At 50.1% G+C, this 23,199-nt stretch overlaps 2 non-coding genes across 2 annotated transcripts; both read left to right on the top strand.

The window, feature by feature from the left end:
- Positions 1-8,027: 8,027 nt before the first annotated feature.
- On the top strand, positions 8,028-8,099 carry Trnam-cau (transfer RNA methionine (anticodon CAU)). Its single transcript has one exon. It is a non-coding gene; the product is annotated as a tRNA-Met (tRNA).
- Positions 8,100-19,967: 11,868 nt separating this feature from the next.
- Positions 19,968-20,039, top strand: Trnam-cau (transfer RNA methionine (anticodon CAU)). Its single transcript has one exon. It is a non-coding gene; the product is annotated as a tRNA-Met (tRNA).
- Positions 20,040-23,199: the final 3,160 nt, after the last annotated feature.

Raw genomic sequence — 23,199 nt, 5'->3', positions numbered from 1 at the left:
CAATATAATAAGCGAAAATGAACTTCACGATGTCTTTGAGTGTCTCGAAGCTGGTCATGAAGTGACGTTTATGCGTTTTCAGGGTAGTAGCCATGCGCGATTGGATCGCATGTACATTTCGTTGGATGCAATCCCAAAATACCACGGCTATTGCGTTGTACCTGTGTCGTTCTCGGACCACTGTCTGGTTAAATGTGAAGTCGGCATAGAGAAAAGGCGACATGCTTTCAATTGGGACCTCTGGAAAATGAATGCAATGCTACTAATCGATGAGCCATTTCTTGCCGCAGTACGCGATATGGTTAATAAAATACACGAAGCAACATCGGAAACAACCGCGGAAAAGTGGGAATGCTTTAAACAAAACGTTAAAATGAAAGCCTTGGACCGATCGAGCTGCCTAAAATATGAGAGGGAAGTTTAAGAAAAGGGTTTTCGAACACTACTCAGACAGCTTATTACGCTTGAGTGCAGACAGCCTGGGGCGTACAAAGACGACGCGCGAAACATCAAGCAAAAGCTTGAACAGTTTGATAAAGAGCGTTATCAAGGTGCCACTGGGCGAGCACGTGCCGATGCACTAGCGGCAGGGGAGACGCCCACAAAAAGGGCGCTTGGACTAGAAAAGGCGCACGGACGACGCAACAATGTTGATAAGATTTTAATGAACGGCAGTGTTGTTGAAGAAAACGAAAGCATAGGCCACGCTTTCACTGAGTACTACCAGTCGCTCTTTGCATTCCAGGCTGCCAATTTAGATGGCTTTAAAGCTGCTTTTCTCCATCGTATGCCGCGATTGGATGATGACACCAAAGAAGGACTAGAAGGCAGAATAACCCAGAGGGAAGTCGAGAAAGCAATCGACGATTTGAACCTGGGCAAGTCACCCGGACCTGATGGTCTCAGCGCTGGGTGGTATAAGGCGTTTAAAAGCGAACTGGCTCCTTTGCTAGCTGCGGTATTTAATGACGCATATCAGCAGAAATCCTTGCCACCTTCCTTTGGAAAAGCGCACACTATACTAATACCTAAGACCGATCAAATAGATAAACTAAAGCTCGTCACATCCTACAGACCCATATCATTAACAAACATCGATTATAAAATATTTATGAAGGTTATAGCCACCAGACTCCAAGGTGTCCTCAAGGAAATAGTCGCTGACCACCAAACTTGCAGCATCAAGGGGCGATCTATTTTTGCGAACATCCATAGGATGCTGTGTGTTCTCGAGTGCTGTGACGTCACCTATAGCGGCGTTGCAGTTCTTCAGCTCGACCTCGAGAAAGCGTTTGACTGTGTCGCGCATGCTATTTTGTTTGCAATCTTAGATCATGTTAATGTTGGTTCCATCATCACTGAGGGAGTGGCCTTGGCGTATCAGAACTGCACAATGCGGTTAATTGTTAATAAGTCACTGGGGGCCCCCATTAACATCATGCGTTCAGTGCGCCAAGGCTGCCCCCTCAGTCCGCTTCTGTTCGCTATATATATTGAAGCAATGTGTCTGGCAATCACTGAAAACGTCAGAGTACGTGGTTTTAGGCTGGCAGCGGCCGAAGTTAAAGTACTCGCGTATGCAGACGACATCGCAGTGTGTTGCACAGACAAACCAAGTATAACCGAAGCAATAACTGTAGTGAAGCACTTCTGTGACGTCAGCGGCAGCAGAGTAAATTGGGGCAAATCCCTTGGACTATGGCACGGGGAGTGGCCGTCTGCACCGGACCACTTCGCGAACGTGAACTGGATGAAAACTCCTGCACGGTATCTAGGTGTTCCCCTCGACAGCTACAACAGCAGCGAGGAATACTGGAGGAGTCAAACCAAAGAAATGAAAGAAAGTAGACAGATGGCAAGAAACTAACCTGTCTATTTTTGCAAGAGCGACAGTTTGCAATATTTTCTTTATCTCTAAGTTGTATTATGTCATGCAAGTGCTCCATTGTTCCCGGACAAACGTGCAAAGGCTTGTTGCGAATGGTGATGGTCCGAGCGGCCACGAAGGGTTCATGTATGGTGCCGGCCTCCTGGTGCCGAGAGGAGGAGATATCCAGGGAGATTAGAAAACTGATTTATATACACTGTACATGGTATTTTACAAGAAGGGCTCCATGATATTGGAGCCGTCTACGTGCTAACATCTTTGCATGTGGTAGCGTTTACATCTCCGAGCGTTCTACATGGTCGAGCGTGCTCTACATCGTCAAGCGTGCTCTACATGGTCAAGCCTCAAGCGTCTCACAACACTCAAGTCCCCTGTTTTATCCCTTTCGTTTCCCTCTTTCACTCGACGAGGGAACACACTGTAGTTCTTTTAGCCAATCAGCATCTTGGATCAGGTGGCCATATCCCGCACGTGATGTGTCGTCGTTTCCCGCCGGGCTCCGCCTCCAATCTTGTTAGGTCGCCCCCGAACACAGGCAGCGGTTGACACCTTGGGAACCGAACGTTGATGTAGTTCCCCCGGGATTGCCAGACGCGGGCCCCTTTCAAGATTCGCCTCTCCATAGTGGTCAGTTCGCGGAACCAGGTAGGGCGGTGGCTGTCTCGAAAGGCAGCAGTCGGCGTAGCGTCGTCGTGGTTCGGGCGGCGCTGGTAATTCACGGGACCGCACCAAGGGGCGACGCTGCCGTTTAGCCACGCCTGAGGTAGCCCGGAGACCAACTGCTAATCCCTCAGTCCCAGGTGACAATTCTCGGCCGCGAGAAAGGGCGCCAGGCTGGCGCGTCTGAGTCGGCGCCGGCCTCCTTTGTCCCGAGGGTCCGCCAGACACAACAGCACCCCCGCCGCCAGATGATGCATCGGGAGGTCGAGTTGTTTCATGCAGCTCGGCCGGTTTGATGCCTGCTTCGCTCAAAGCCATGGGGCCGCTGCTTCCAGGAATGATGATCTTCCCGCCAAAGGCCTCTTCATAGGTGGGCTCAGACTGGGCTGCAGAAATGACAAGCTCCAAGCTCCAAGGAGCGACCTTTGTCAGCCACACACAATGCTGCAAGCGCCACTGCAAGCCACTCTCATCGCCAGACTTTACCAATTCCAAAAATCTGACTCCCCCTATCTAAAGAAAACCCTGAAACACAAGGTGCGCGCTTATCCGGACAATAACCAAAAAACTTCCGATGATGTGTCTTCGCAAATAGACACCGACTGGGTTTATGTAATGAAGCTAAGTTATTATGAATTAGAGCTTCCACAGATCAGGAAGGCGAAGGGAGAGCTGGCCTTCAGTTATTCATAGTCCGTAACACTTAGCACAAGAGAGCTACATAATAATTACATAATGCCAGTATACCAAATAAACAAATGGGCAAACCATCTACGACTTATTACAAACTCGTGCAAAAGCTCCGGTCATCGACTTGCGCAACCTGCGCGTGACCTTCTAAACTATTTGCAACCCTGACACTGTTTGCAATTCAATTCTTTATCTGTCGCCGCGTACACACTCCCATTTAAATAGTGGGTCTAACCTGAGCCGGAAAGGTTAACAACATAACAAAACTGCGGCATTCTTTACCCCTGTCAAACCTTCAAAACTCAACTAATCTCCCGCAGACAGAATACAAAGAAGAAAAAAATCCTACCCGTCTTCCTGTTTTCTCTATTCTCGGGCCCCAAACGCACCCCTTTATTTCAGACGCACTCGAGGGGGTCGCTCATTCCGGGGATTTCGCAAGGCGCCGTCGCGAAGAAGGCAAAAGCCACTAATTCGCCTGACACATCCTGTAGCTGTGACTTTAGGACAACCGCTTCCAAGTACGGGGAGGGGGATGCATTGACCGACCCGCGCGCACACTGTCCCATTATCCGCTAGGCAGTCGCCTTTCATTTCCCCCGCGAGTGATCGGCCACGGTGGTAGCATACCGGACGCTTCCTTTTGTCCCTCTGCCTACTATGCGTTGTACGAGATGCGGTTAGGCGACGTTCACCACGCCTGAATCTTCGCGAAACTCTCCTTTTCGCGACGTGCGTCACGCCGGTCCCTGACCGCAGCAAACGCCTAAGCTTGGGGTTTACCCTCCTTCGCTTTTTCACGCTCTCTGCCTGGACTCTGACCCTAGCGAATTTGCCCCTGTCGCTTTGGCGCTTCGCATGTTTGATTCCAAGCGCCTCGACCGCGTCCGCCGTTCTCGCTTTGCGCCTACGCCTTTTCTGTTTGGCATGCTTCGTACAGTCTGCAGTTTCGGCACACGCACTTGAAATTTCCTTGCCCCTTTGGGTTTCACAGTGCGACTGCCGTTCTAATAGAGCAGGACCAGATTTGACCTTTGAGCAAGTTAGCTCGTCATTAAGTCTATCTTCAGGTGGCCTAGCTTCATCACTGCCGTCGATAGCATGCAAAACTTCTCGCTGGCCTTCGAAGTCGGCCCTTGCTTCCGAAACAGCCTCGCTAAACTGCAAAACAAGTGCTTCTTCGCGCTTGTCACTGTTTCCGTCAACTACTGGCACCACAGCCCTCTCAGCGCTGTCTGAACTAGCTTTGTTGTTCTCATCCTGGCCTTCGCAGTCGGCCACGAATTCTAGGGCGGGAAAACCACCGCTCTCTTCGGTGACCGCATTCACCTCGCTTCCGGCTACTAACCCGTCTAACTCATCACTGCTTACAGCTGCCTCTGGAATCGTTCCATGGTCCTGTGACCGCTGCTCAATAGGGAATGCGCCTATCAGTCTCTGAGTCTCCTCACGTGCTTTCGCCCTGAAAGCTCCCTTGCTGGTGGCGGATTTTCCCGGTTCCCTCAGCATTTGCTCCGACCTATTCGAGAAGCAATGCGTGACCTTGTCTGGCAGGCTGGCCGAAATTACCGCCGCCGTACACACTTGGCCTAAAGGGCCTTCCGTTTCTGGTGCGGGAAATCCGCCGCTCTCTTCGTTTTGTGTGTGTGCCACTTGCATCACACCTTTTCGAAAGCTTTCTACACTAGTCCTCTCAGTGCTAATGTTACCTTCGACAGGCTCGGCTTTTTCACTGTCTTTTGGGCCTTCGAAGTCGGCCTGCCATGCTACACCAAAGCGCCTGAACAAAGCCCTCTTAGCCCTGTCGTAGTCGCGCGCTTTCTCCTCGGACAAACAATGCATAAAACACGCGCCGACACTAAACGGAAGAAGTGCTCCTAATCGCTCAGCCCACAAGTCCCGGCTGACACCCTCTTTCTCACACACTCGTTCAAAACCGGCGAGGAAATTAACAATACCCTCGTCTGTCTCGAAAGTGTGGAGCTGGCGTCGCGCTGTCCGCCATCTGAGCATCTGATTTTCCCGTTCGAGCTCTTTCATCCTAAGAGCGTGCCGTTGCGCTGCCTCTTGCTCGCGCCTCTCGCGAATTTCGGCATCGTGCTTGCGCCTTTCTGCTTCTTCACGCTCGCGCCTCTCGCGCTTCTCAACAGCTTCAAGCTCGCGCCTCTTGCACTCCTCTGCCTTTTGGTTTCTTTCCTGAATTGTCTCCCAAGCTTCATCAGCTTCCTCGACCGTCACCTCTTCTACCTTCATGACGTCGAGAACCACTTCTTTCGTTTTTGCGGAGTCGACCGAAATGCCTAACTCCTCGCAAATTAGAAGGAGGTCCTGCACTCTGAATTTCTCCATAGCGATCTTGTTTGCCTTCAAAATTCACACTTCCTAAAATTCGCTATTTAAAGAAGGTGAATTTCCCAAAATGGTGCCCGCCAGAAAACACACAGTTACTCTCCTCGCAACTAGCTACTTGTACTAGAGAGTTCTGGCGACATGAAGCGCAAACTCAGGCCCTAAGCCCGTCCTTATCGCTACCACATCGGGAGATCGCAGAATTTCCTCTCTTCGCTTGCGAAACAATTTTCCTGGCCTCTCCGGCCTTCTCCCAACTCACTTCCTCATTCTGTAAAAGCTCCAATTGTTGACTTTTGCCTACCGCAGGGCCAACCCAAAATGCCCATCGGCTCACAACTTTTGAGGAGTTCCTGGATTTCAAACTTATCCGTATTTACAGTGCACCCTGTGTTTCTTCCCCACTAGTAATTCAGCCCACGAGACACTGTATTCTTGGTCTGTGAGACAAAATCACTAACAACATCAAACACCATTAACGACTTAGTCACCTGCGCTAATGAGTCTGGCGAAAAGAGAAGCAAACACGTAGCACTCACCACACCGATGTAGCCAACGCAGGCCGATCCCACCGCTGCCACCACTGTTGCGAATGGTGATGGTCCGAGCGGCCACGAAGGGTTCATGTATGGTGCCGGCCTCCTGGTGCCGAGAGGAGGAGATATCCAGGGAGATTAGAAAACTGATTTATATACACTGTACATGGTATTTTACAAGAAGGGCTCCATGATATTGGAGCCGTCTACGTGCTAACATCTTTGCATGTGGTAGCGTTTACATCTCCGAGCGTTCTACATGGTCGAGCGTGCTCTACATCGTCAAGCGTGCTCTACATGGTCAAGCCTCAAGCGTCTCACAACACTCAAGTCCCCTGTTTTATCCCTTTCGTTTCCCTCTTTCACTCGACGAGGGAACACACTGTAGTTCTTTTAGCCAATCAGCATCTTGGATCAGGTGGCCATATCCCGCACGTGATGTGTCGTCGTTTCCCGCCGGGCTCCGCCTCCAATCTTGTTAGGTCGCCCCCGAACACAGGCAGCGGTTGACACCTTGGGAACCGAACGTTGATGTAGTTCCCCCGGGATTGCCAGACGCGGGCCCCTTTCAAGATTCGCCTCTCCATAGTGGTCAGTTCGCGGAACCAGGTAGGGCGGTGGCTGTCTCGAAAGGCAGCAGTCGGCGTAGCGTCGTCGTGGTTCGGGCGGCGCTGGTAATTCACGGGACCGCACCAAGGGGCGACGCTGCCGTTTAGCCACGCCTGAGGTAGCCCGGAGACCAACTGCTAATCCGTCAGTCCCAGGTGACAATTCTCGGCCGCGAGAAAGGGCGCCAGGTTGGCGCGTCTGAGTCGGCGCCGGCCTCCTTTGTCCCGAGGGTCCGCCAGACACAACAGGCTGCACAGAGTGTTTGCGGTTTTCATCTGGGGTTCGACATGGGAAAGGTGCAGCCGAACAAACTTGTTCAGAAGAGTGAAGGACGGGGGTGTGGACTTAATTCATCTCTTTGTTAGACAGCTGGTAAACAGATTTTTGTTTTTCCGTGATATGCGAGACCCTTTTCTGCGCACTGTTTGCCAGCTCAGGTTGAGCGACGCATTGCCGGAACATGTTGTCAGTACAGAAAGCATGACCGGAACACTTCGTGGGTATCTCAAGGAAGTGGTCGAAAGTGTACGCTTCCTCACTGTGCGCTTTTCAAATGATTATGTTTGTGATGTGAAAAGGAAAACACTGTATAGAGACCTTGCTGATGTACTTTTCCCAGTACCATTGTATAGAGCCATATACAGTGGAGGGCCAGGACAGGATGTGCTTAAACGGGTGAAACGCATGGAGGTGTCACCCGGGGTAAAAACATTTTTCTTTAACCTTCATACCGGAACGCTCCCCGTCAAGACTTTTATGAAAGAACGGGGTTGTACTGTACCATGGGGATCGCACTGCTTGATCTGCAAGCTGCCCGAAACCATAGACCATGTTTTTTGCACTGTTGGGAGGGGGTTTACTTCTGGGACATGTTACAGCGAACACTAAAGAAAGAATTGCCAGTGGACCCCCATGGGATCAGGTATCTGTCAATTAAGGACGATGACGGGGTTCCTTATGACTTTATTATGCTGATTGCACTCCACTGTTTATGGCGGGCTCGTATGGCAGGGTACCACTGTGACCCCGACGCGAGGCCCGCGAGGATTTATTTCAAAGAATGTGTATATCGCTTTATTGACGAACAGAAAATGAAAGTGTATGTACCGGATTGGCTGTGAAGGCTGGTTCCTCTGGCAGCCATGAAGGAATTTTAACGTGACGACGTCGGTCCTATATGGACGGACGACTTACTTGTTTTTTTTTCTGTACAACAGCCTGCATTTGTGTTATTGGAGTGTGTGGTAATTTGTATGTACTGTCTTATGTCGAAGACCGGCAATAAATAAAAAAAAAGCAGAGTGGCGCAGTGGAAGCGTGCTGGGCCCATAACCCAGAGGTCCGTGGATCGAAACCACGCTCTGCTACGGATATCTTTATTTTTCTCACATTTTACAGAAATTTCTAATCAGCGCGTTATTTCATGTCCGCGTGAAATAATTTATGCCATTAATCGCACTCATGCACGACACATCCTTTACGCGCTTTAAGAAGCTTAAATCGTTGATTAGAAATGTGCGCAAATTCTCATGCAGCCGTGACAGTCAAGCAGAGTGGCGCAGTGGAAGCGTGCTGGGCCCATAACCCAGAGGTCCGTGGATAGAAACCACGCTCTGCTACGGATATTTTCATTTTTCTCACATTTTACAGAAATATCTAATCAGCGCGTTATTTCATGTCCGCGTGAAATATTTTATGCCGTTAATCGCACTCATGAACGACACATCCTTTACGCGCTTTAAGAATCTTAAATCGTTGATTAGAAATGTGCGCAAATTCTCATGCAGCCGTGACAGTCAAGCAGAGTGGCGCAGTGGGGGATTTCTGCTTCCGGCCACCGAGCGTGACGGACGCATGATGACGGGCTCCGTAGGAGCGGCTTCAGCGGCCCAGAGCGGCCGCGGTAACAGGAATTTTGCTGCGGACAACGAGTACCAAGTTGTTTTGCCGAGTTTGCCAACAGGGCGTTTTGTTGTGAACACAGTTTTTTTACATTGTGACATCAGGGCCCACCCATAGCGGGTGGAAGATTTCCGCGATGCGCTCGCTCCGTTATCGCTCCTGCCGGAAGTCGTGGCTCTCGGGGCCTACCGTATGAGCCATGTTTCGGCCGTAACCTTCAAAGACAACGAAGCTGTGAAGAAGATCGTCAGTGTTGGTGAGCTACAGGTCAAGAAGGGCCGATGCCTCGTCATTGACCCCGCCAACCAGGATGTACGCTTAAAAGTGCATTGGCTGCTGCACACCGTTCCTGACGAGGACGTGCGTCTTGCCTTCGCGCCGTTTAGAAAGGTCACGGACGTCGCCCGCGACCGGTGGCGGGTGCATGGCGTGGCTGATAAGAACTCTACTACAAGACTGGTTACGCTCAAGTTGAAGCCGGGCGTAATGCTTGACGACCTCCCGCACCAGGTGAGCGTCTCGGGCGAGCTGGCTCTCGTGGTTGTGCCGGGCAGGGCCCCTCTCTGCCTACGCTGCCGCGGGACGGGCCATATTCGTCGCGACTGCCGCATTCCGCGGTGTGGTGCGTGCCGACGCTTCGGTCACGAAGAGAGTCAGTGCTAGCGGACGTACGCTAGCGTGACCGGACCCGTGAGCAACGACGACAACTCCGCCCTACTCATGGACGAGGCGGATATGGAAGACACATCGACCACGGCTAAGGAAGCAGCTGGCGAGGTGGCAGAGTCGGAGGCACGACTTCAGAAACAGGGGCAACATGTCGATGAAGCCGTCGCCACTGAAAAGCAAGAGCAAGTAGAGGGCACTGTAGCCATGCCGAACCGTGAGGAAGAGAGCCCACCTGATCCGGGAGCGGCCTCCACCCCCTGAACATGAAGACATGGACACCCATACCGCGCTCGCTAACTTGCAGGCGGGGAAACGTCCGCGCGACCAGACCAATAGCCTGGCTACGATGCATGACAGCAGCGGCGGAGACGAGCCACCGCCCAAAGCGCCAGGTATGAGGAGACCAACCTTGAAGCTGCGGCTGAACATTACGGCCGATCCACGGCAGGAGGGTAAACCGCCTCCGTAGTTCTGTACTGTGTTTTGCTTGAGGCGGGTTGGGGGGTTCCTGAGTGCAATGGCCGTCACCCCGAGCGCGATTCTCTTGGATATGTGTCAGGAACGAGGGCCCGAGTTGCATGTGAGTGTTGCTTTCGAGAGGTCGGGTTGTGTTCCCTTTTGTGGCATTCGACGCGATTATCGGCACGTCATTATGTACACTCGTCCTTGCGTACCTGTGATGGGCACCATTCTGCCGTGTAGTCATGGCAGCTAATATCGAAGGAGCGCTACGTGTAGCCACGTTAAATGTACGAGGGCTTGGTGCAAGAAGGCGGCAATGTCAGCTAAGTCGCCTACTCTTAGATAATGACTTGCATCTTGTGGGAATCCAAGAAACCAAAATAGAGAGCCAAGAACTAACCGACAGAATGGTGTACAATTTTCGTGCGCACTTCGACGTGTGTGTTTCTCACGCTGTTGGTGGATCAGGTGGTTGCGCTATATTCATTCGAAGAAACTTTGGCATTTGTGTGAAGTCAGTGTTTTCGTGTGAAACAGGTCGCCTTTTAGTGGCCGATTTTTGTTATTGCGATATGGATTTCCGAGTCATTTGTGTCTACGCGCCGAATATTGAAACAGACCGGCGAATCTTCTTTGAGCGACTTGAAGCGTACGTAAACTGCCACAAGGTGGTCATACTGCTGGGGGATTTTAACTGTGTATGCTCTGCTGATGATCGCGCAAAATTTTCGCACGTACGCGATAAGAGTTCTGAATTGCTAAATGCAGTGGTGCACAATTACGACTTGGAAGATATCGGTAGTGTCTTCGCCAGTGGTACTCACCCGCAGTTTACCCACTTCCAGCGTGATATCCACGCTCGGCTAGATAGATTATATGTGTCAGCCGAATTGGTGCCCTTGTGTAGTGAGTATGATGTGCAACCCATTGCATATAGCGATCACTGCTTGGTAACTGCCACCTTTGGGAAAAGACAGATCAAACACACCTTTAACTGGCACCTCTGGAAATTGAACGCGCAGTTGCTGGATGACGATGCCTTCGTTGATGCTGTTGCGAAGGAACTAGAAAGCCTGATTTCAGTCGAATTAGCAAGCTTCGCCATTAAATGGGAAGAATTTAAACAGAAAGTAAAAACAATGGCTATTGAAAGAAGCAGTGTCCTTCGGCATAACCTGAAACAGGCAGAAACGAACCTTCGCCAGCAACTGCAATTTTTCATCAGCATGGAAAGTGTCCAGCCTGGTGTGTATGTTAACGAAATAAAGGAAGTGAAAGCCGAACTCGAAAGGATAGACTCTGAGAAATACAAAGCCGCCGTTGTGCGATCAAGGTCTGAGAAGCTGTGGGCGGGAGAAGCGCCAACAAAACGAGCTCTCTCAGTCGAGAAAAGGTACGCATGTCGGAAGGAAATCCGCCAGTTAGCTAAAGGCAATGACATCACGTCCGACAAAAACGACATCAAACAAGGGATCGTCGATCACTTCAAAGCCTTCTTAGGTCAACCACGTGAACCTAAAAATAGCTACCAGACGGAATTCCTTTCACTGATGCCAAAGCTCGATGAAGAAGTTAAGGCACGGCTAGAACATCCCATTACCCTGAGTGAGATAGAGTGCGCAATAGACGAGTTGGCGCCCGGTAAAGCACCGGGGCCTGATGGCTTAGGGGCTACTTTCTATAAAACTTTTAAGTTTGCGCTGGCTCATGTCCTCCATCTAGTTATCAACGAAGCGTATGACCGAAACAGATTGCCCTTGTCTTTCACAACCTCGCATATTGTGCTAATCCCGAAGAGTGATGACGATAAGAAACGTTTGTTGCCAGGCTCATATCGCCCGATAACTCTAGCCAATGTTGACTACAAAATATTCACAAACGTTTTAGCGAAACGACTGTAAAGTGTCATCAAAACATTGGTAGGGCCTCACCAGACTTGTGGCATTAAAGGCCGCAGTATTACAACAAATGTACACGTGGTTCGAAGTGTGCTAGAGTGTTGCGACGCGATTGGCGATTACGTCGCGATGATGCAGATAGATTTGGCGAAAGCCTTCGACCTCGTCTCGCACAAGGCTCTAATATACATACTTGAACACACGAATGTGGGCAGTGTGATAACGCAAGGTGTCATGATGGCGTACAAAAACTGCTCAACGCGAATTATTGTTAATGGGGAGCTCAACGATAGCTTTCGTGTGCTCTCTTCGGTGCGTCAAGGATGCCCGCTTTCGCCCCTTCTGTTTGCTGCTTATCTCGAGCCACTCTGTTTGGCCATTAAAAACAACGACCGCATAGCAGGCTATCGACTACAGGCAGCACACGTTAAAATATTGGCGTATGCAGACGACATCGCAATTCTCTGTACAAATAAAGCCAGCATTAAAGAGGCAACTACTGTAGTCGAAAAATTTTGCGTATCAGCTGGAGCCCAGATAAATTGGGATAAAAGTTATGGCTTCTGGCATGGGAGTTGGAAAGACACGCCGGAGACCTTTTCTCGATTGAATTGGTCAAAGTTGCCTACACAGTACCTGGGGGTGCCTCTCGGAAGTTACCGTGAGGCCGAACCGTACTGGCTCGACCAAGCTTCGAGAGCAAAGGAAAAGGCTGACGATTGGAGAGGAAAGCAACTGTCAATGTTTTCTAGAGCCACTGTTTGCAACCTCTTTTTAGTTTCTAAGATATGGTATGTTATGAATGTGTTGTGTGCTGCGCGGGTAAGCGTACAAAAAATTCACCGCATTTTCGCTACTTTCATTTGGGCCTCTACCTGGGAAAGGACGAGTCGAACAAACTTGTTTCTACCGGTCAAGAAAGGTGGGCTTCGTCTGGTTCACTTGTTTTTACGACAAATTGTGTCACGCTTTGTGTTTCTGCGGGATCAAAATGATCTTTCTTCGAACAATAGTACAAGTACGGCTGGGCAGACTTCTTCCGGGATTCGTTGTTTCGTCGGCTCTGAACATGCCTTGAACTGGGAAAGGATACCTGCGTGAAGTGGTGATGTCATATAGGATGTTAAATGTGCGTTTCTCACAGCAGTATCTGTCCACCGTTACAAAGAAAAAATTGTACAGAGATCTTGTGGACACGATGCTACCTGTACCTTTGTACCGTTCGCCACACCGTGGAGGCCCCGGACAGGACGTTTTAAATAGAGTCAAGAAAATGCCAGTACGGCCATCAACTAAGTCTTTCTTTTTCAAATTACATACAAACACACTTCCCGTTAAGACCTGGCTTCATAGCAAGGGTATTTTCATCCCCTGGACAACCGACTGCTTTTTAGGTAAAAAGCAAGAAACAATAGAACATGTTGTCCTAGATTGCTGGGACCCGATCTTTCACTGGGACGTTCTCCAGAGAACGCTGAAGAAACAGTTACCTCTGGACCCGTATGGAATACGCTTCTTGCCAGTAGATACCTCAGAGGAAGTACCGTATGACCTCATTATGGTCCTGGGCCTCCATGCGATGTGGAAAACTCGCATGCAATTTGAACATGCAGACATCGTTGTGATACCGGTGCGAAAACACTTCATCGAGAGTGTTGTTTACGTGAGAGACGCGTACAAAGTACTGCTTGATCCACCACAATGGATGTCTGTACTCGATGAACTGGTGTCACTGAAAAGATTTTAGTACTGTGCTAGCGAAAGTGTGGCTGGCACGTTTTATCATTTGTAGCCCTTGATTTTGTACGTCGAAGACGGCAATAAACAAAAAAAAGCAGAGTGGCGCAGTGGAAGCGTGCTGGGCCCATAACCCAGAGGTCCGTGGATCGAAACCATGCTGTGCTACGGATGTTTTTATTTTTCTCACATTTTACAGAAATATCTAATCAGCGCGTTATTTCATGTCCGCGTGAAATATTTTATGCCGTATCAGTCGTTCGTCATCTGTCACATCACATACGTCGCCGCCTTCCATAATTGGTACAGAGCAGAAAAGACTAAATTGGACATCATTATACGCGGCGCCTACAAGCTAGCCTTAGGACTGCCAAACAACACCAGCACTGAATTTTTACTCCAATTAGGACTCCATAACACCCTAGACGAATTAATCGAAGCACAGCGTCGGTCTCATCTGGAGCGTCTCACCCTCACAGAAACGGGCCGGCACATTCTAACTAAACTCGGAATCACCTACCACCGTCAACATGGAGACAAATACCCAATTCCACGCGACGTACAGACTTGGCTACATGCCGACCCTATTCCCAAAAACATGCATCCGGACTACAATAAACAACGTCGGAAGGCAAGGGCTGCCTCCCTCATTAAAGCCTATGGCGACACCACGGGCGTCACCTTCGTCGACGCAGCTGAATATCAAGACGGGCACCGCTTCGCCACGGCTACCACAGTAAGCGGCTCGCTCAAACATGCCGCCAGCATCGTAACCCAAAACGCCGAGACGGCCGAGGAAGTGGCCATCGCCCTGGCCACCCTTGATCCGTACTGCCATACCATCGTGAGCGATTCCCGCACGGCAATCAGCAATTACATCAAAGGTCGTATTTCAAAACAAGCGCTACGCATCCTAAACCAAGCCCCTCACTCACTTGAGAAGCAAATCACTCTCGTCTGGTTCCCAGCGCACGCTGGCGACGTACATCCGCACCTCACCAACCTCAACGAGGTCGCTCACTCCGTAGCACGAGGCCTTGTCAACCGTGCCGGAGACAGCGCAGGTGCACCCGCGGAACGCGATCGCCTCACCAGCTACAACGACCTCACGAAATCATTCTATCTCAACAGAAGAACCTTCCCCATCCCTCATCACAAGCTAAACAGAGCACAGGCAACCACCCTTCGCCTGTTACAGACAAACACGTACCCCTCACTAACACGTTACCACAGGATCTACCCGGACACCTACCCTAGTAACATTTGCAAGGTCTGTAAGACTGAGGCAGCATCGCTTCCCCACATGCTATGGGAATGTAAAAACCAATATCCGACAAATAATACCGTGACCCTCTCGTCAAAATGGCACGCCGCCCTGCGCAGCTCCCAACTCGACGACCAACTCTGGGCTACCCAGCAAGCCTGCGAGGCGGCGAAGAGGCAAGACCTCGATGTCCCCACGTGGGAGGCCTAGGCCCAGCCAGCTAAACTGCTGGTTTAAATAAAAGTTTGTTCCTCCTCCCTTAATCGCACTCATGAACGACACATCCTTTATGCGCTTTAAGAAGCTTAAATCGTTGATTAGAAGTGTGTTCAAATTCTCAAGCAGCCGTGACAGTCAAGCAGAGTGGCGCAGTGATTCGCCTTTCTGCCGCGCTAGCGAGCGGACGTGTCGAACATGAGCTCCATAGGAGCGGCTTCAGCGGCCCAGCAGGGCCGTGGTAACAGGAATTTTGGTTCAGAAGACCCGGTCTATCAAGTTTTGCTGCCTCAATTGCCTACAGGTCGGATTGTTTTAAATACATTGTTTTTACATGCCGATGTGCGTGCCAGGCCGTATCGGGTGGAGCATTTCCGCGACGCACTGGCTAGCTTAGGCCTACTGCCGGATGTTATCGCCTTAGGGGAGTATCAAATGAGCCACGTTTGGGCAGTGACTTTCAAGAGCGATGAAGGTGTGAAAAGGCTTGCAAGCGCCAAGGAAGTAAAAGTTAATGAACATCGGTGCATCGTGGTTGATCCAACCAACCAGGCCGTGCGGCTGAAGCTGCATTGGATGTTGCACAACGTGACGGACGAGGACATACGCACGGCACTTTCACCGTTCGGGAAGGTCACGGACGTCTTCCGGGAGAAATGGCGTGTCCACGGAGTGCAAGATAAAGCATCGTCAACGCGTTCGGTGTCGTTGGTTTTGAAGACGGGTATGACCGTGGAAGACCTGCCTCATCAACTTCGTGTCGCTGGTGAGCAGGCCTTAGTTGTTGTACCAGGAAGAGCACCACTTTGCCTGAAATGCCGAAACACCGGTCATGTTCGACGCGACTGTCGCGTCCCGAGATGTGCAGTTTGCCTTCGCTACGGCCATGACGAGACGGAGTGTGTTAAGACCTACGCGTTCGTAACGGGACCGGCGCTTCGGGAGGACGTGGCCGATCTGTTAATGGATGAAGCTGACGTGCATGAGTCTTTCCGCGCGCAATCTCTACCGGCCGACACAATTGCCAGGCCCACTGAGCAGGCTTCCATAGCCTCGAAGGTGGCAACTGTGGTTACTGATCAGAAAACTGCAGTGCAGACAAGTGACGGAAAAGGCAAAGAAGAAACGGCCATAGAACTCGCCACTCCCGGGGCGAGTACAGCAGAGCATGGGCCAGCAACTGCAATGATGGACGTCGCAGACCCGAGTGCCAACTGTGCGGCTACGAAGAGAGCAAGGGACGTAACGAGCACCCAGGAGGAGGACTTGGACAACGAGACCCAAGACGAACCACCGCAGAAAACCCAGGCGAGTCGTCGGGCGTCCATTCGCCTGAAACCGAACATCCCGCCGGACAGACAGACGGCGGCAGAACCGCCTACCTAGGACCCGGCGCCTACTGGGGCGCCCGGACTAGCGACGTCAAGAGATGGGTGCCACTTTAGAATTAGCCTACGCGTACACCGTATAGGTACGCGTGTGGTTAGAGCGGCTTTTCGTTGCGCATTTTTTTTTGGAAAGTTTTTACAAAGTGTTGGAATGGTTTGTTCTCCAGCGGCACCTTGCGATCGGCTTGCTTATACAGACTAATGGCGGTGAAATTAGAGACAGCATTGAGAGTGGCCACTTTAAATGTTCGTGGCCTCGGAGCGCGAAGGAGACATTATCAACTCAGTCGCTTGTGTATGGAGAAGGAACTCGATGTTGTCGCTTTACAAGAAACTAAGGTCGAAACTCAAGAGCAGACCGATCGCATGGTGGCGCCTTTCACGGCGCATTACAATGTGAGCGTATGCCATGCTAATGGTACATCAGGCGGGTGCGCGTTGCTTATAAGGAAGAGTGCTGGCATTATTGAAGAAAGTGTAACTGTATGTCAAACTGGCCGCATGCTCATTGTCGATTTTTCTTTTTCTGGAGCGTCCTGGCGGCTCATATGCGTTTATGCGCCGAACATTGTGAACGACCGATTGTTGTATTTTGAGTATATAGAGCAGTATCTAAAGTGTGACCGCTACATCATATTTCTTGGTGATTTTAATTGTGTGTGTTCTGGGGAAGATCGAATCAGGGGGGAACATGTTCGTGACAAAAGTGCTCTCTTTTTGAGCTCACTAATTCACGACCACAACTTAGAAGATGTGGGTCAAATTTTCACTGACGGTACGATTCCGCAGTACACGCACATTCAAGGAAACAGCCGATCAAGGCTGGACAGAGTGTATGTTTCACTAGATTTGATCCCCCTTTGTAACAGTTATAATGTCACACCGCTATCGTTTACGGATCATAGCTTAGTGAGCTTCGCGATGGGGGAAAAAGTTAAAAGAATACGATTCAACTGGAACATGTGGAAATTCAACGAAAAGTTGCTTGATGATGAGCCATTTGTGCGCAGAGTAAAGGAAAAGATATTAGAGTTGATGACAAACAAGCATGACAAATTTATGGCTGCATGGGAAGAATTTAAGGCCCAAGTTAAGTTCATTGCGATCGAAAGAGGAAGCAGCCGCCAGCATGAAGAACTGCAGAAACAAAGAGAGCTGCAAAGACAACTAGAATTTCTTTTGAGCGTTCAAAATACGGTTCATGATCAGGTAGCGGAAAATGTAAAGGAAGTAAGACATGAGCTGGAAGTTATTGACGCAGAGCGATACAAAACTGCAGTTATACGTGCTCGGAGCGAACGGTTATGGATGGGTGAGATGCCAAACAAACGGGCAATGAGCGATGAAAAGCGGCATGCATCAAGAAACGAGATTAAGCAGATACGCTTTCAAAACGAGGTGACGTCAGAAGCTGCCTTAATCGAGAGAGCCTTCGTTGAGCATTATCGGGAATTGTTCGGCAATGGGGCTCGCTCTGGACTAGGCTTCGACAGCGAATTCATGAGCGAAATGCCAAGGTTGGAAGACGGTGTTAGAGAAAGCCTTGAAATGCCAATAAGTGTACCAGAGATTGAAAGGGCGATAGATGAGTTGCCGTCAGGAAAGTCGCCAGGGCCAGATGGCCTAGGCGCCAAGTTTTACAAATCATTCAGTCAAGAGTTTTCCTGTATCTTGCACAGACTACTCTCAGAAGCGTATGAATTTAAAAAAGTGCCACCCTCATTTCGCATGTCACACGTAGTGTTGATTCCTAAAACCGATGACCGGGAAAAGCTTCTTTTAGTAGGTTCATAAAGACCGATAAGTCTGACCAACACAGATTACAAAATCTTTATGAAAGTACTGGCTGGACGATTCCAAAGCGTGATTAAGGAGCTTGTAGGGCCACACCAGACGTGTGGCATTAAAGGCCGCACAATTTTCACCAACACCAACATTGCAAGGAATGTGCTAGAATGTTGTGATGACATTGGGGGTCGGGTGGCGATGTTGCAACTCGACCTTGCGAAGGCCTTCGACCGGGTGTCACATGAGGTGCTTTTCTCTATATTGAAGCACTGCAATGTTGGGAACATCATTTTAGAGGGCGTTAAAATGGCTTATGAAGAGTGTTCAACGCAGATTGTAATTAATAAATGCCTTAGTTCGAAGGTGCCAGTCCGCTCGTCTGCACGACAAGGCTGTCCTTTGTCTCCATTGCTTTTTGCCGTATACCTCGAACCTTTTTGTATGGCAGTCATCCATGATGTAAACATACGTGGTTTTAGGCTGCAGGCCGCTGAAGTTAAAATGCTAGCCTATGCAGATGACGTTGCCGTCTTTTGTGAAGACAAGGAAAGCGTGATCGAGGCTGTCCGCCTGGCAAGATCTTTCTGTAAGTACACGGGTACCCAGATAAACTTCGAAAAAAGTGTTGGCATATGGCATGGAAATTGGGACGCGATGCCCACTGATTTTGCCGGAATGCAATGGACTACAGTGCCTGCACCCTATCTAGGTGTGTCCCTTGAGCACTATCAAGACTCGACGCAGTTATGGAGCGGACAAACAGAATTGATGAAAGAAAAGATAAAGGGATGGCAAGGCCGGGGATTATCAGTGTTTGCGCGTTCCTCAGCTTGCAATGTTTTTTTGATTGCCAAAGTCTGGTATATACTGCAAGTAATGTTCATGTCTCGCGTCAATGTTCAAAAAGTGCACCGGGTGTTTGCTACTTTTATATGGAATTCCACTTGGGAGCGAACCAGCCGTACAAACCTTTTTCGCAGTGTTCGCAGTGGAGGCCTTGGGCTCTCAAACTTGTTCATCAGACAGATTGTATCACGGTTCTTTTTCATGCGCGATGAACGAAATGCTTTTCTCCGCACTGTCATTCAGGCGAGAATGGCAACAGAACTGCCGGAATTTGTTTTAACTACATCCAGTCTTATCAGTAGAAGAGCGACTGGTTATTATCGTGAAGTAGTTGCGTCTTTTCGAATACTCTGTGCACGGTTTTCGCTGGAGTATTTGTGCTCAGTGAGAAAGAAAAAACTGTACGCCGATTTGGTCGACAGCATGCTACCTACCCCACTGTATAGGATTGTTCACTGTGGAGGCCCAGGAAAAGATGTGCTGAAACGAGTCAAAAGGATGCCTGTAAGACCTGCTGCGAAAACATTTTTTTTCCAGCTACACACAAACACCCTCCCCGTTAAGGTATGGCTTGAACAGAAAGGAATATTCGTACCGTGGACAACGAACTGCTTGCTGTGTACAAAGCCCGAAACAATTGAACATGCCTTCATTGATTGTCGGGACGCAGTATTTCATTGGGATGTCTTGCAGCGCACTCTCAAAAAAGAGCTCCCCATAACCCCGTATGGAATTCGATTCCTGCCAGTTGAAAGTGATCAAGGAATACCTTTTGATATGTTCATGCTCCTGGGCCTCCACAGTTTGTGGAAGACGAGAATGGCTGTTCGTCATGCTGACGCCAATGCACGCTCTACGCGAGAGAACTTCATTGAAAGTGTTTCTTTTATTCGAGAAGTGTATCGTGCACAGAGTGAACCCGCAGACTGGGTTAGCATTCTTGATGAGCTGGTGTGCCTCAAGAAATTTTAATATGACCATCCCGCCTGACGTGATGTCGGTGCACTGTATATATGCATTTGTATTGTTTCGCTAGTGTCAAAGCAGGCAATAAAGGAAAAAAAAAGCAGAGTGGCGCAGTGGAAGCGTGCTGGGCCCATAACCCAGAGGTCCGTGGATCGAAACCACGCTCTGCTACATATATTTTTATTTTTCTTACATTTTACAGAAATATCTCATCAGCGCGTTATTTCATGTCCGCGTGCAATATTGTATGCCGTGAATCGCTCTCATGCACGACGACTCCTTTCCTGCTTTAAGAAGCTTAAATCGTTTATTACAAATGTGAGCGAATATACACGCATTAACAGTAAAGAAGAGTGGCGCAGTGGAAGCGTGCTGGGCCCATAACCCAGAGGTCCGTGGATCGAAACCACGCTCTGCTACATATATTGCGACGTAGCGTTAACACGACCTTTAATGCGCCGCGAAGACGTGGCGAACCGATCACAGTCAAGGCACAGATCAGTCTCAAGATGAGTCCCCACAAGCGATGAAGACAAAGAAACCGATATGATGATGAGCATGTGCAGCCAACGAAGAAGCGACTAAGAAATGCCCACACTAATTTCCCCCGCGTGCGAGCGGCCGCCGCAACTTAAAGGGACGGGGAACGCCTCGTGAAAGGCTTCATGCGAGAGACGTGGACAATCTCGGCAGCGCGACAGCGGCGGTCAGTGGGAACCACAATAGGTTGGACGAGATAATTAACGGGAGAAGTTTTCTCTCAGACTCTGTATGGGCCTATGAACCGAAACTGAAACTTGTCGCACAAGCCAGGAGTGCAAACTGGTGTCCGGAGGAGCACTTCATCGCCCGGGCGGAAGAACACTGCGCGATGGGATGCGTCATAGAGTTCCTTGCGGTCCTGTTGCCGTGCTTCAGTGTTGATGCGGGCGAGCTGGCGACAGTGGAGGAGGCGTGATATATATTGTTCACAAGAGGGTGCAGCTGGAGTGACAGGGGCGGAGAAGAAGGAGACGTCAAGAAAATAAGAGGGCGAACGGCCATAGACGAGGTAGAATGGCGAGTAACCAGTTGTGCGTTGTACGGCGGTATTGTACGCAAAAGTCACGAATGGCAAAATTGCGTCCCAGTTTGTGTGGTCTAGTTGAATATACATGGCTATCATGTCGGAGAGCGTGCGAGGAAAGCGCTCAGCTAGTCCGTTGGTTTGAGGGTGGTAACTCGAGGTTGTCTTGTGGGTGGTGCCGGAGGCTCGGAGCAATTCGGCTACAATTTGTGAAAAGAATGCCTTCCCACGGTCGCTCAGGATGACACGAGGAGCATCGTGACGCAGGATTAATGCTTGAAGTATAAATGCAGCCACTTCAGAAGCCGACGCCGAAGTCACGCATGCTGTTTCGGCGTAACGTGTCAAGTGGTCGACGGCTGTCACTATCCATCGATTGCCGGTGAGAGTCGTGGGAAGGGGACCATACATATCAATACCAACGACTTCCAATGGCGCCGATGGACACGGGACTGGTTGGAGCTCTCCGCTTTGACCTGATGTTGGTAGCTTTCGGAGCTGGCAAATGGCGCAGGAAGCGACGTACCGCGCTACACTAGTGGATAAGCCAGGCCAGTAGAAGCGACCTTTGATGCGGTAGTATGTTTTCTGAAAACCAAGATGACCAGCAGTCATGTCGTCGTGATAGGCTTTAAGAACATTAGCGCGAAGAGAGCGAGACAGAACAGGCACCCGGCGTTGACCATCAGGGTGATAGATATGGCGGTACAGGGCGCAGTTGTCGAGCTTGAATTGCGTGAGCTGTCGACGAAGGCGAGCGTTGGGCGGGCGCGAAGTTCCCTGAATGCGGTCTATGATGCGTCGACAGTAGGGGTCAGCGAGTTGGTGAGATATGAGCGATCCATGGTCATCAGAAGGAATCTGGTCAATAGCGGTTAAGGATAACACATGCGGGGAAGGACGGTCCGAAAGCTTGTCGCGGATGGCAGGAGCGGAATCATGGCATGGCGTCGTAGGAATCGGGCAGCGAGAAAGCGCGTCGGCGTCCTGATGCTTTTTACCACACTTGTAGATAATAGTGAAGTCGTATTCTAGCAGACGGATAATCCAGCGACCAAGGCGTCCGGTCAAGTTCTTGAGCGTGGAAAGCCAACATAAGGCATGGTGGTCCGTAATGATGATAAAATGGCGGCCGTGAAGATACGGTCGAAATTTCTGTACTGACCAAACGACAGCTAGGCACTCCTGCTCAGTGATGGTATAATTCTTCTCGGTGTTCGTCAGTACGCGGCTTGCGTAAGCGACGACCCTCTCACGTGAAGACATCTCGCTGTAGGAGAATACCACCGATGCCATGACCGCTAGCGTCCGTATGCAGGAGTGTGGGTGCGGTTTCATCGAAATGGCGAAGTACTGGTTCAGATGTGAGGGCGTTATTCAGATGGGTAAACGCTGTTTCGCATTCGGGAGACCACTCAGAGGCAACGCCAGAACCGAGTAATTTGTGCAACGGTGCAGCTATTGAGGCGAAGTCACGTATAAAGCGGCGAAAATAAGAAGCGAGGCCGAGGAAACTGCGCAACTCTTTGGCCCTGTCGGGGCGAGGGAAGTGAAGAACCGCTGAAACCTTATCGGGATCTGGACGAATGCCGTCCTTGCTCACAATGTGACCCAAGACCTTAATTGTCTTGATGGCAAAACGGCACTTTTTCGTGTTCAGCTGTAGGCCAGCGTTGGCAAGGCACGTGAGAACTTCGGCCAGGCGTTGCAGGTGTTGAGAGAAGGTGGAAGAGAAAACGACAATATCGTCAAGATAACACAAGCAAGTCTTCCACTTTAGGCCACGCAGAACGTTGTCAATCATGCGCTCGAATGTTGTGGGTGCATTGCAGAGTCCGAATGGCATTACATTGAACTCGTATAGCCCATCTGGTGTTGAAAACGCTGTTTTTTCTTTATCGTCCTCATGCATAGGTATTTGCCAGTAGCCCGAACGCAAATCAAGACTCGAGAAGTACTCGGCATTCTGCAGTGAATCCAAGGCATCGTCTATGCGAGGCATAGGGTATACATCCTTACGCGTGATCTTATTGAGTGCCCGGTAATCGACGCAAAACCGCACAGAGCCCTCTTTTTTCCGAACTAGAACGACTGGGGATGACCAAGGACTAGCGGAGGGGCGTATTATCTTCCGTTGCAGCATGTCGTCGACGTTTTCTTCAATGACTTTCCGCTCGGCAAGAGAGACTCTATGTGGTCGACGGCGAACAATGGACCCGCCATCTGTCTCTATCCGATGCGTGATGACGGAAGTCTGTCCCAATG

This window comes from Dermacentor silvarum, chromosome 1, assembly GCF_013339745.2.
Source record: "Dermacentor silvarum isolate Dsil-2018 chromosome 1, BIME_Dsil_1.4, whole genome shotgun sequence".
Taxonomy (NCBI): domain Eukaryota; kingdom Metazoa; phylum Arthropoda; class Arachnida; order Ixodida; family Ixodidae; genus Dermacentor; species Dermacentor silvarum.
Note: the sequence above shows the minus strand (reverse complement) of the source record. Positions and strands in the feature narration are given on the sequence as shown.